We start from the raw sequence: 13,014 nt of genomic DNA on the forward strand, positions 1-13,014 counted from the left end.
ATGAGAAATGAGCCGACACCCAAAAAATTGCACCTGGAGAAGTCAAAAGTGAAGACAATGCTGATTTATTTTTATGATTCCAAGGATATTGTTCACAAAGAATTTGTTCCATCCAGCCAAAACGTTAATACGGTATTCTACCTTGGAGTTGTGAAGCGTTTGGTGCGCCGTCTTCGACGTGTTCGGCCCGAATATCGCGAAGATGGAAGTTGGCGTTTATTGCACGATAATGCGCCGTCTCATCGATCGACGCCTGTGGCCGATTATTTGACTTAAAATCACATTTTCACAATCAACCACTCTCCGTATTCGCCTGATATGGCACCGTGCGACTTCTACCTTTTCGGAAAAATGCATTTGCCGATGAAAGGAAAGTGTTATGCAGGCGTGGAGGCCATACAAAAGGCTTGCACCGGCATACTGGCGGCCATACCGGGAAACGAGCTAAAACACTCGTTCGACATGCTTTTGGACCGTGCAAAAAGCTGTATTAAAGCAGAAGAATACTATTTTCAATAAAATTAATTGATTTTGCCGATAAAACCATTTGTTCTGTCTTTTTTTTAAAAGTCCTGTTTACTTTGGAACGCACCTTGTATATATATATAAAGCCAGTGAAGTTAATGAGTATGATATACATATGTATGTGAACTAAAAAGTTATGGGCATATTTCACATATATCAAGGTTCCTTTTGGTGATAACTTTTTTCTCGACATCTACAATATATATTTAATTTTTATTGCGAAGTAGAGGAATCTAATGAAACTTTATACTTGTATTGTGTTTTGTGGCAATTAGGAGTGTTAAAGTCTCATTGAGCTTGCAATAAAATTAAATCTTTCTGACTTATTTTGTTAGAGAGTTATCGCAGGTTTAGTAGTTTTGAACTTGCTTGCAAGAAAAAGTGTGTCAACAATAGTTGCATTAATTTTTACCTATCCCTCTTAGTTTTCAATGTTGAAAGCAATCGTTAGGTAGCAAAACTGTTCTAATATACGCACCATATTATTTCGTTGTAAAACGCTGCTTTTCCACATTTCATGCGATATTTTGTTATCGATTAGTGATGAAATTTTTTCGTAAATAGGTGAAATCGATGAAGGATAAAAAAGAGGTTTTAGGCGTTTAGGATAAAAAAGAAAAATTAGAAAGAAACTAGAATCGATGAAAATATATTCCAATTTTACCATCAGCTATGAGGCTCAACCCCGTTAAATTTTCATAAATTATCTGTCGACTGAAATTAGAATAGAATTAGAACATGCATGTGTTATATGGAAAATGAAGATGGTCAGTGTAAAGGGACTAATATGTTGGTGGGGTTGAACTCCGATTTGTAAAGCTTTGTACCATATTGAGGATATATTGCACAAAATAATGATCTATGAATTTTTAAAAGCAGCGCCATGGACTTAAAGACAGCAGCAACTTGTATATATAATATGACTAAGAGCCATTTTTACAGTCAGTAGTTAACATTATGTTAATGATTCGTTAGCAACCAGCTGTTCGAATATTAAATTGTTTTTTTTTTTGGAAAAAAAAATAACCGGAATAAAATTGAAATTAGAAAGTGTTTCGATGAAGCTGAGTAATAAGAAAAAATGGAAAGTCCATATGTACTGGCAGTGACGAAGACTACGAAGAGCTGTTGGGAGTTGTAAAATTTCGTTGGGAAAACACAAATTCGAGAACGATCCGATTTCTTTCGACATTTTGATGATAAAGATTTTAGAGTATTTTTTCGCTTATGCAAAAATTATGTACGAAAAGTATTGCAGCTCATAGGTCCAAATATGGTAAAGACTTATTACGCTTTGCTTGCTAATTTTATAATGAACATTTTTCCTTAGGAATAACGCTATGTCGCAACATATGCCATTACACTCTGATTTTATGCTACTGGCAGTATTCAGCAATTGATTGAAGATGCGGCAAGAGTATCTACTAGCGCCGTATCAAGAGTTATAACTCTTGTTTCAAATAAAATAGCAAAGTTACCAGAATATTTTATAATAAAAATATTTTTTTCGAATAGTTAAATTTCCCCGAGTTAGTCGTACGAGATTGCACGCACGTAAAAATCGAATCGCGAATATGAAATAAAAACTTCAATATTTTATCAAAGGTCAATAACATATGTCTTTTGTAGCGCCGGCAGAGTTTTGGCTAGAAAATTAATTTTTATAACTTAGGATTATGAAAAATAATTCTTTGGTTAATGAACAGCTTTTAGTTATATTAACTAATTAATAACCAATTGTTAACCATTCACTGTGAAAGTGGCTCTAACACAACTGCCACCTCACTATATTTGTTGTTTTTAGCGTTAATGTAATGTTTATAAAATTATATTGAGAAAAATATATAGAGACATATGCAGATATATTAAAAGATATCTCATAAGCTATGTGCATCACATTTAAGTGCGCAATTTATAATATGTTCACATCTGCATTAGTTAAAAGCTTGGTTTATGTTACCTAACTTATAAGCACATTTATCGAAATCAGTTCAATTACTTAAACCCCGCTGATATATTACTTTCTCACAACTTTCACATACTCGTCAACTTATATATAAAATTTATCATTTGACAGACAAAAAATATGTAAAAGGGTAAAATTACAAAACAATTTGAAACTTTTTAAGCCCAGCAAGCCGCTAGCAGATGTATGTGTGAATATGTTGGTGAAATAATTTTCACTCATTTGTCAACATTTGTCAAAGCTGTCAAATATTTGACATGCAACAAGCGAGTATGTGGTGTGCAACTGCAGGGTTGTCTACGCAATACTGAGTTTACGAATAAAAGCGAATGGAAAATTATTATTTTTTTCTTTATAGGGTGTTGCTGTATATCTCCCACAGCGGATATGAAGGCGTTACCGGAGAAGAGAGGCAGTTTTTGAAAAAAGGGTACCAATTTCGCACACATTCATTATTTTACGTTCGTATAGCAGCAACATCAGCAATGCGTACTTTAACTGGTGCTAAGTAAACACAAAGGGTTCTCGATGAGAGAAGCCGTATGCGCAGTGGGCTGGTGCTCACACCTTCGCTGGAGTCGTTCAACTGTTGCGGAATTGTTTTTGTACGCATACAAAATCAGACATTACCCAGCAAACAATTATTTAATGTTTACTTGTATTATGTTTGAATAGAGAAAATACGGATAGTTCCCGAAAAAATTACATTATTTGAAACTCCAAGACTTAATTACATCTATTTTAATACGGCATGGCAGGTGGTTTCACTTCAAATTTGTGATTTTTTAAATGAATTATGATACTGTTTAGACTTTTTAGTTAAGGAAGGTGAGAGATGAAGAGGTTACTCTAGTAACTATGGAAGGTATGAGATGAAGAGGTTACTTTAGTAACTATGATATGGAAATTTTCGAGGCCTTATACTCAAGGTGGGAATCAAGACTGAAATATTTATATGTTTTAGATATACGTAAATATAAACATGTTTTAAGGCTTCGTGGGTAATTTCTTTTCGTATTGCGTCGTATAAGTCATATGATCGCTCTACATAGTGGCTGATATAGGCTGACTGATTGTTTCGTTTCTAAATGTGCGAATCTATATAAATATATATATACATGTATACATATATTCGTACCTACATAATTTCAAACGGTATTATATCGTAGTTCAATGAGATATGGGAGGGTAAATTCTATAAACAATAGGTATACGTACGTAAGGGTTCGTGACAAAAGGTGTAGGGGAAAGAAGAAAAACGACGCCTGTCAAAAGTGAAGGCTGTCAAAAATACTGCTCTGCATGCCCCCAGGCATATGTGTTGCATCTGTTGTATAAGCAGACAGATTAACTCAGGTTCTATGCTGAAAGGAGGATAAGCATTTGTACGAACGTTAAACGTATATGTGTTTGTACAATTTGACGTTTGTTCTCTGCGGTTTGATAATAATAATCCTTCATAAAAACTATCATCACTCAGCCACTTACCGTTTAAGGCCGACTTGGCCGTGGGGTGTTGAGCGAAAGCAGCATTTGTTGATGGGGGGTGTTAGTCTGGTAACACTTTTGCAACCCCTACAGTAGAGCCTTGCATAAACATAAATACTCGTGTATATGTGTGTACAATTATACCGGTATGCTTTTGTAGGTTTTTGAGCGCGTGCAGCATTTTTTGTTTCAGTTTTAACTCGACCCTTTCGTTACCGTCATACATAATATAGAATTTCAAGCAGATTTCAATTTGATTTCATGCGATTTAGCACTTTTTGATTTATGTTTATTACATCGTTTCAGCGCCGGAACCGAGCAGCTCATATACATCTGCATAATTCTATGCACCCTCTATTAAAAGGGGCGGCTACATCGGTTAGCCATGCATAAAGTGATTTGACTTTGTTCAGCATACACAGCCCCTTTCTATTGCATTGGTTTTGAAACGATGATTGCATCACAAATTACCAAAATTATTTTTCCTTAACAAGGATAAACATAAATCTGCCTAATTGTTAGAAGTGACAGATTTATTTTTCGTAGCATGCGTCGATATTCGACACCGTATATAATGGCATTTGTTCCGCTAACTTTTTTGTTGTTATGTCAGATTCGTTAGTGTGACGGATAGGAAGTGCAAATACCCGTTTCCGCGCTAGCCAAAAGAACAATATATTATATGTACATGCAAACATATATAGTACATTTAAATCTTAAATATCTATTATATTTAGCTATTGCATACCAAGCAGAGTTTTGTTCTTCCGTAAGAGACATCTACACTTATGAACTCCATGCAAATGTAGAGCAGTGAGCTTATTCTAGGAGCTTAATATCTGTCAACTTGACTCTTGATCTAGAAAATCAGAAATCAAGGTAATTGGTTAGGCTTAGCAGTATTCATAGAACTGACCTCCCATCTATTTATTTCTTATTAGAGACTGCAATGTCTTGAGGTTTTTATGAGAGAATTAAGTCAAATTTCATCCATATGAACTTCCAGCTACGGGACTTACTTGAGCTTTTTGGAACAAGGAATAGGAACATAATAAATAATTGTGTACAAATAAAGCAGATATATAGAGATAACATAACTTGATTATTATTTTCTTGTTTTATTATTTCCAACATGCATTAGAAAGCTACTGTCCATGTGCGTCTTTTTCTATATATTTAGAAATGTGCTTTTAAGGAGGCTTCTTCTTCATTACTCTGATATGAAGAAAACCTCAGCTTTGTGGTTTCTTCATATTTTGGTGGAAGTTTATGCCAAAATTGGTTTGAAGTGAGCAATAATTTTCCATTATGATAACGCACAGCTTCATGTTGCTAGACCGGTTAAGTACTATTTGGAAAAACAGCGGTTACGAAGTTTTGCCTACCTTCCTTCCCTCTAACAGCTGTTCCGGTTGAAAGAATGAAACGTCTAATCGTTTTAATCCGGATTTGATTAATATTTGGCAGAAGTTCAGACCACTATTGGTCTATATAAGACAAGAACTAAAAAACTACATTTGTATCCAAAAATTATCAGCTTCGCGTTATAACTCATATGTTGGGTTATTCGACGCTTTAAACGACTTGCTACTAGTAACAATCATTGGACTGCCGATAGGACTTAGGTTTGTGATGATGTAGGTATACTTGTTTCATTAATTTTTAAGAATTGAATACGTGTGTCTTTTCAAGCTATCTTTAAAGAATGTGCAAATCTTTTTGATTTTGTTAAAAATTGTGAACGATTTGCGATGTCAGTAGTGAATAATTATTTGAATTAGTTAGCTCAGCTTGAAGAGAGCGCTAGTGGTTTTTAGACACTAGTGGTCTCTGAAAAACTATTCTGGCAATGATGTTAACCACTTGATTACATTTTCCGGTCACCCAACATGAATTATTGAGATATTTTCTGGTTTTACAGTCCCTCATGGCTTTCTTGAACTGGGTGCTTCATTTGCATAAAGTCATTTTTAATGATTGAATCTAATACTCTATATTTCACTCCCACGTGCACAAAAACTACTGCAAAGGATATGTGTACATAAGTTATTACCATAAAGAGACTTCCAAAGATATAAAACTAAAACTTACATATACATATGTACATATTAACATATTTTCATACCTTTCATACATAACGAAGCAATTTATTCTAGTTTTCATTGCATGCAAAGTGTTGCTTGATTAAAATGAAAATGCAAATAACAACTCAATCTCAAACAAATCAACAGTGTTTATGTGCTTTTGCACAAAAACCAATACTCGTAATTGAAAAGAAAACATATAAGAAGGAGCATGACAATTGGTAAAAAATCGCTAAAAGTACTTAGATTACAATTCGACACAACGCTTTGCAGCGGCATGAATATACTTATGTACCATAAAATAAAATATATATACCATATAAAATGTATAAATGTATTTATGTTTGTACAGTTGTGGGCGCACGAAGACTTGTAAGTATGTATACACACTTCAGACAGATTAAACTGCCAAATACTCGCATTTTGTTGGCACTCGTGTCCGACATGCAAATTATCAAAGCCAATTTGAGTAGTAATTGCCCATTGCAATCAAATCTACATCAAAAGCATACCAGCAAATCAACACCATTTTGCACCACAAAGCCAAAGCCAAACCATATCCCAAGCATCTCTGCTATTCGCTACAATAGGTCGGTGAAGCGTTGAAAACGAGTCAACAACGCAACGGCACAACAAGAGTCGATAGTGCACCAACCACTTTCGTTGAGGTACAGTGTATAAATTGTGGTTAAAATTTAAAAAATATTCTTGTATGAAAAAAATTTAACTTTGTTGTTTTCCAGAGTAGCTTTTTATAAAATGAAGGGGGAATGAGGGTTCAAAAACTGCTCACATAGCTTCAGAAAGATATCAACGACGTTCAAAGATCACACAAACGCTTTTGGGATGATATTCCAATACAACACGATCCAAGAACATCGTTCGAAGTACTTTTAATCAAAAATTTCTGTTTTCTCTAAATAAAAACTAGTGTTAATAGAAAGCGTCTATAATATGGAGTCATAAAAAATATTATTCGAAAAATCTAGCAAGTATATGGAAAACCCTATTAAAGATTGGTGTGCCTGAAATCTTTGTTAAGAAGGAATGACAAGCGCGTTAACTTGAAGTAGGCGCCAATCGGTTGGCGCTTTATACTAACAGAATTCTTAATTATTAGGGCCTTATAATGGTCGGAAGCTCAGTGAGTTCAAATTTCAAAGCAGAAGTAGTAAAATTTCATGTCACTTTGCGCCCATTGTCCAATTCGAACAAGTCAACCGTCAGTTCGTCAAGCAGTCTATCCATTGCATCACTGTTGGCCCGTTTTGCAGATTTCGTCCGCCTGTCAGTCTATTCAAACGTCACCACGACTACTAGTCTATCTGCCAGTCTTGTTGGCCTTTCAACCGAATGTCTATCCGTCTGTTTGTCTGCCAGATTTTCGTTGGTCTATATGTTTATTAAAAGGAAAAGAAATAAAACTGCAAATGACGTTCGAGCTGCTGTCGCTTTGGTGCTGGTATTCGAGCCCGATGATTCGGCGCTCGGCTGCTGAGCTGCTGTCCAAAGTGTCGGCGCACATCAACGCAGACAAGCGCTGTCAGTTGTGCTCTGAATGAAGCAAGCTGAAGCGCAATAAGCGTATATATGTATTTATGTGTGTGTAAGTGTTTTTAGTCCCTCTCATTCGCAAACACTTTGCACTTATTTCGAATTATTTTGGTTGCCTTTTTATTTTGAAGCTTTTTTCATTATTTTTTAATGAGGAAATTCGTGTAGTCGTATGTAGAATGCACGCAGTCGTTCGTTCGTCCGTCCAGCTGTCTGCCTGTTTGTGTGATCTAACCTCGCTTTTGCACATTTGCGCGAAAATGCTTTGCATGCCACTGCCATTGCCGTTGCTGACACAATGCTGATGACGTTGGCGGTTGCTTGACTGGCTGCTTGGATAGCTGGTGATGGCTGATAGGTGATGGTGGCTGATGCTTGATGGGCACCGAGAGATGTTTGATATGAGCGCGAATTGTAGCTGCCGCTGAGTGTTGATGCCACACATTGTTGTTGCTGTTGCTGCTGCTGTTGGTGCAGTGGTTACAGCCTGCTTCATGCTGCTTGACGTTTGACAGTTGACGGTTGATGCCTGATGTAAAAGTGAATGAGCCATGAATCACATCAGACATCTTTTAATTAAAACAAACAACATTGTTTCCTTCGCCTGTTGCTTCGATCAACTCGTAGTGGCTGTTAGCGTAGCGCTGCCAAAAATCGAAACGAGTGTGAATTTATGCAAAATTACGTGTTATTATGCAAATATTTAGCATTTTTCTAAATATATAGGACTAAATGCGATAAAGTTGCTAATGTTAATCCAAGAGAGTTCATAGAAAACACGGTGTAAACCTACTTAATGTTATAGCAACGTGACGCGAACCCCAGCGTGCATTTTGTGTAAGAGTAGTTATCATCGAAACTTTTTTATTCCATCCATTCAACAATGCGATACACCCAAAAACCGATGTAAAGCAGGGTTTTCTCACGTCGCTTTTGTTGTTACTCACAGTTTAGATGATGGACAGTGGACAATCATAACTAAGTGGAATGTCATAACTAAGTAATAAATTAAGATATAAAAATGTAGTTTGATACAGAGGATTGCAGTAGCAAGGGGCACCTGTGGGCTAAAACATTTTTTTAAATAGACGTGGCATTAATTCTAATAAGTTTGAGGTACATATCTCACAAGTCAAGCTATATCATCCAAATTCGCATAAGAAAAATACTTTAAAAACCCCTGTCAACAGTGTGAAAATGAATGAAATCGGATTATAACCCCGCCCTCTCTCCATATAACGGGTTTGTCAAAAACTTCAGAGACATAAAATTTACACCCGAAATGTTAAGACAGAGTTTTACAGGAACCGGTGTCAAATTTAGACGATGGGCGTGGTAACACCCAACTTTAGGGGAAAATCCATTTCTCGCGCCTACTTCCCATATAAAAAAAATTTAAATTCCATCTGATTCTTTCACTTTTCAGTATAACATACAAATCAGGAACCAACAATGTGTCCATATAAAAATTTGAAAAAATAGCCACAAGTTATTTCATTTTACGTCCAATAGTTATCAAAATCGGACCATAACTTTTGAAGAACCCAGACGCCAAATATATGGACCTCAGTGCATAAGGCTGACTTTCTGCCGAACCTATCAGTCAATTTGTTAGATATAATATTGAAATTCGGGGAAAATAAGTATATATTTATTTTGGTTGCGTCAAAAATGGGTGGAATCGGGTCAATACTTCCCTTAACCCCCATATACCTAGTTGCAGCAGTATAAAATGTTCGATTACACCTGAACTTAGCCCTTCCTTGTTTGTTCTCTTCATATTTGCATATATGTAAGCTTGCAAAGTTGACAAAGTTTCCCGCTTTTTTTCGGCAACTAGTGTATATTTTAAATATATATTTTTTCATTAAATATTTGTTGATATTGCTGTTTTAATTGAAGGAAGCAGGTTTGTATTAGCTTAATATGTTAAATTGTTTCTGTGTATTTTGCGTATTAGTGTTCGTGTTGATTCGTCCTTGAAGTCAGTCTTCTCAATAATGTGCAATATTTTGTGGCGCCGATCTTCCATGGCGTCAATGTTATGTTGTATGATTCGGGCGGATTCGCGATAGTGATTTTTTGTTTTGTTAATACTTGTATGATATATTATCTATAATAAATGTGTAAAATTAATTTCTAGTTGTTCTATGATTTAAAGATTTTGCTCTTTTTAATTAAAATGTGATACTCAACACGCTCCCTGTTTTTATGAAAATTGGGCGCAGTGCCAACAAATAACTTTTCAGCAGTTGAAAACTACGTTTTGAATGAAGTTATATATTCAATAAAATAAAAAAGCAATTGCGAAATTTTGTTAGCAAACTGGTAGAAAAGTGTAGAACAAGCCATTATTAGCAATATTTGAAAAGCGAAATAAGGAATGTTTGGACGAAAATTGTGTATGGCTTGACACAAAAGTAAATATGTATGTCATCTGGACGTTCGCTGAAGTCGTTTGAAGTCTTCAAGACGGACACTCAAGTACGAAAGTTTTTGCAATTGTTGATAAGCCCTAAAGAGTTGATGGTTGCCGCCAGCTTAGTTCTATACAACAGTTAAGGAGAAGTGCTTCGCAATTAGTTTCGATAGTTGCATCAAAATATTTAAAAACTGTCGAATGTGATAGTGAAGTACCTATTCCATGACCCCACAATGGCTTTCAAAGCAACTGGCGTAGACGTCAATTTAATACGAAGGTTAAGCGTAATTTGCTCACTATGGCATGTGGATATGCGGTGAATACGGAAGCTTTTCGCACTTCAACACGGAAAACTGCAGACATATTCGTGGTTCTGCCCACCTCCATCTGTCCATAAAATTTAAATTCATAGAGCAGATATAATGCAGATATAATATTAAATATATCACTTACAATTGGCATGATGTCTGAGGAGGGGCTAGAGCCGCGCACAACATTTTCGTTACTTCCGATTGCTTCACACCCGAAAAGGGTCTAGATTGACTACAATGGCAGATCTTTTGTACTCATTATTAGTTTCTTCAGACCTACTAATCTCATACAAAACATCATCAAATTTGCAAAAAGAAATATTAAATAGCACGAATAGTTACTTTTAGCTGAAAATTACTGTCGTGCAACTATTCTTCCGATACTTCTGACTCCTAATAAGTTTTTCAAATGTCGTGAGCGTAAACTTTTACTAAAAAAATAAAATTTTTCTTCAAAATTAAAAAAAAAATTTAATTTATCAAAACAAAAAATATTTATGAGGTAAACCAAGATTTGCTCTTAACTACTAAAAGAAGAAAACAGAACGCAGAGTGTTTTTTCGTTCTGAAGTTTTTAATTAATCCGTGCCAGATTAGTCATTTCGTTCACTGTACGATGTGCTGCACAAATCACTTATGGGCAAACGGACTGACGAAAAAAGTTACAATATCCGAATAAATTGTTCAGATCCAACCACTATATTATATAGCTTCCATACAAACTGATAGAGCAAAATCGCATTTTTGTATGGAAAATTTTTTTTATTGTGCTTCGGTGCAACCAAAGTTAACTTCTATTGTTGTTTTATATTGTAAAATACACTATTTTATCCGATAAGATTTGCTCTGTCTCATTATTTTTCTAAGCACGCTTGCCAGATAGAAGTAATGTTGATGCACAATTATTTTAAAAATAATTAACAACAACAATTTCATATAATAATTAATCTCTTCGCTTATTGCCAGCTGATAATACGCTCTCTGGCGCTCATTGCTCACATTCTGTCCAGCTTTACCAAAACAAAGCAATAGCACAACAACAACAAAGTTGGCACGTATGTTTCTGTTGCTTTCTCTATATTCTTTTACAAATCTGATTTTGTTTTTAATTTTTCATGCGTTTTTTCACGCATACTCTCGCAGTTAGTGTCAAACTCTCTAGCGCAACGTCACAAATGCGTACGGTGCTAATGGATTTTTGTTTAACAACAAACGGCGTTTTGCTCATTACACCTTTTGGTGCGCTTACTCATCATATTGTTTAAACAACACGCTTGGCGGTAAAGCTATTTACTAACTTTTGGTAGCACTGTGTGCTCATGGGGGTGTAGCTCAGTGGTAGAGCGCTCGCTTCGCATGTGAGAAGTCCCGGGTTCAAACCCCGGCACCTCCATTTGTACTAGTGTGGAATGGGATTAGTATTTACCTACTCTCATTCCACCCTTGCGATCAAATTTATGGGTACACTAGAGTCAAATATTTTGAGAAGTTATTTTCGTGGAATAGTTTCAAAAGGTTTTTGCTTAGAAAGTATTGTATTTTGTATAATTATGAAAACTTTAAAAAATAATGAAAATAAGAATCTGAGCACATATTTGAAAACTTACTCGGATTGAATTTTGTATTATTGATAATTCATCATGAATATGTCTGGTGTATAAACAGTTTTAGTTATTGGAGCTGCGTTTGTTTTCCTATATATGATGACTCGATAGAGTAAAATCGAGTTAGTTTTAATTAGTTACAAGCGTAAAATCTTACTATCTTATGTTCCAAACCTACGTATCTCCTTGTAGGTATATTTGAATTGCGTCAGCTCTTGTATCGTAACAATAAGTAAAAATATCTGATCATATGTACTTTTTTACCTTACTTAGATGATAAGAAATTGTTTATATTATGACATATTTTTGGTTTCTTCTCTTCTCTCTCTTTTGGTTCACGTGTTGTTTTTTTGTTTTGTTTTTTTAGCAACAAAATTAATAAGCTTTGGCCAAAAGTTCGCATTTACTTTTATGGCCTTAGATGTATGTAGGTATTTACATATGAAAACCCTTTTTGTACCGTTAACAAGCGCATGTGGCTAAAATATCACGGGGGTGTAGCTCAGTGGTAGAGCGCTCGCTTCGCATGTGAGAAGTCCCGGGTTCAAACCCCGGCACCTCCAGTGTTACTGAGACCAATTTTTTACGATTACCAGGAGAGTTTTAAGTCCTCGGTATGCCTATACCATCGAAATAATTGAAGAGCTTCACACTCTAGAATTCTAATATTACAATGGTGAATACAATTACGACAATCTAAAATATTGAGAAATTTAGACCATGTCTTTTGACTTAATCACATTGATTTGACATTAAAACTTAAATTTTTTACACCTTTAAGGTTTAATATTTTTAATATACAGAAATTTGTTTGCGTTACTGCTAATTATAAAGTCTTAGCACTTGTCTAAAACTTTAAATAGTATTATGTTTACTGATTTATTATATACAAATGCACCATATATATATTATATTTATCATGTAGCACTGTTTGGATTGCCAAAGAGCTACACATTGCACCGTTCGGAACCCGTCAAATAAAGCCAGATGTAAAAAGAAGCCTGATGACTGCCACACGAGTTGGCGTAACAAAATGTTATGGATCGAATTTCGATCTGCC

General features: G+C 35.2%; 2 non-coding genes across 2 annotated transcripts; both read left to right on the forward strand.

The window, feature by feature from the left end:
• Nucleotides 1–11,671: 11,671 nt before the first annotated feature.
• On the forward strand, nucleotides 11,672–11,743 carry TRNAA-CGC (transfer RNA alanine (anticodon CGC)). The gene has a single exon. It is a non-coding gene; the product is annotated as a tRNA-Ala (tRNA).
• A 702-nt stretch (nucleotides 11,744–12,445) lies between these two features.
• On the forward strand, nucleotides 12,446–12,517 carry TRNAA-CGC (transfer RNA alanine (anticodon CGC)). The gene has a single exon. It is a non-coding gene; the product is annotated as a tRNA-Ala (tRNA).
• Nucleotides 12,518–13,014: the final 497 nt, after the last annotated feature.

This window comes from Bactrocera oleae, chromosome 3 (genome assembly GCF_042242935.1).
Source record: "Bactrocera oleae isolate idBacOlea1 chromosome 3, idBacOlea1, whole genome shotgun sequence".
Classification (NCBI taxonomy): Eukaryota; Metazoa; Arthropoda; class Insecta; order Diptera; family Tephritidae; genus Bactrocera; species Bactrocera oleae.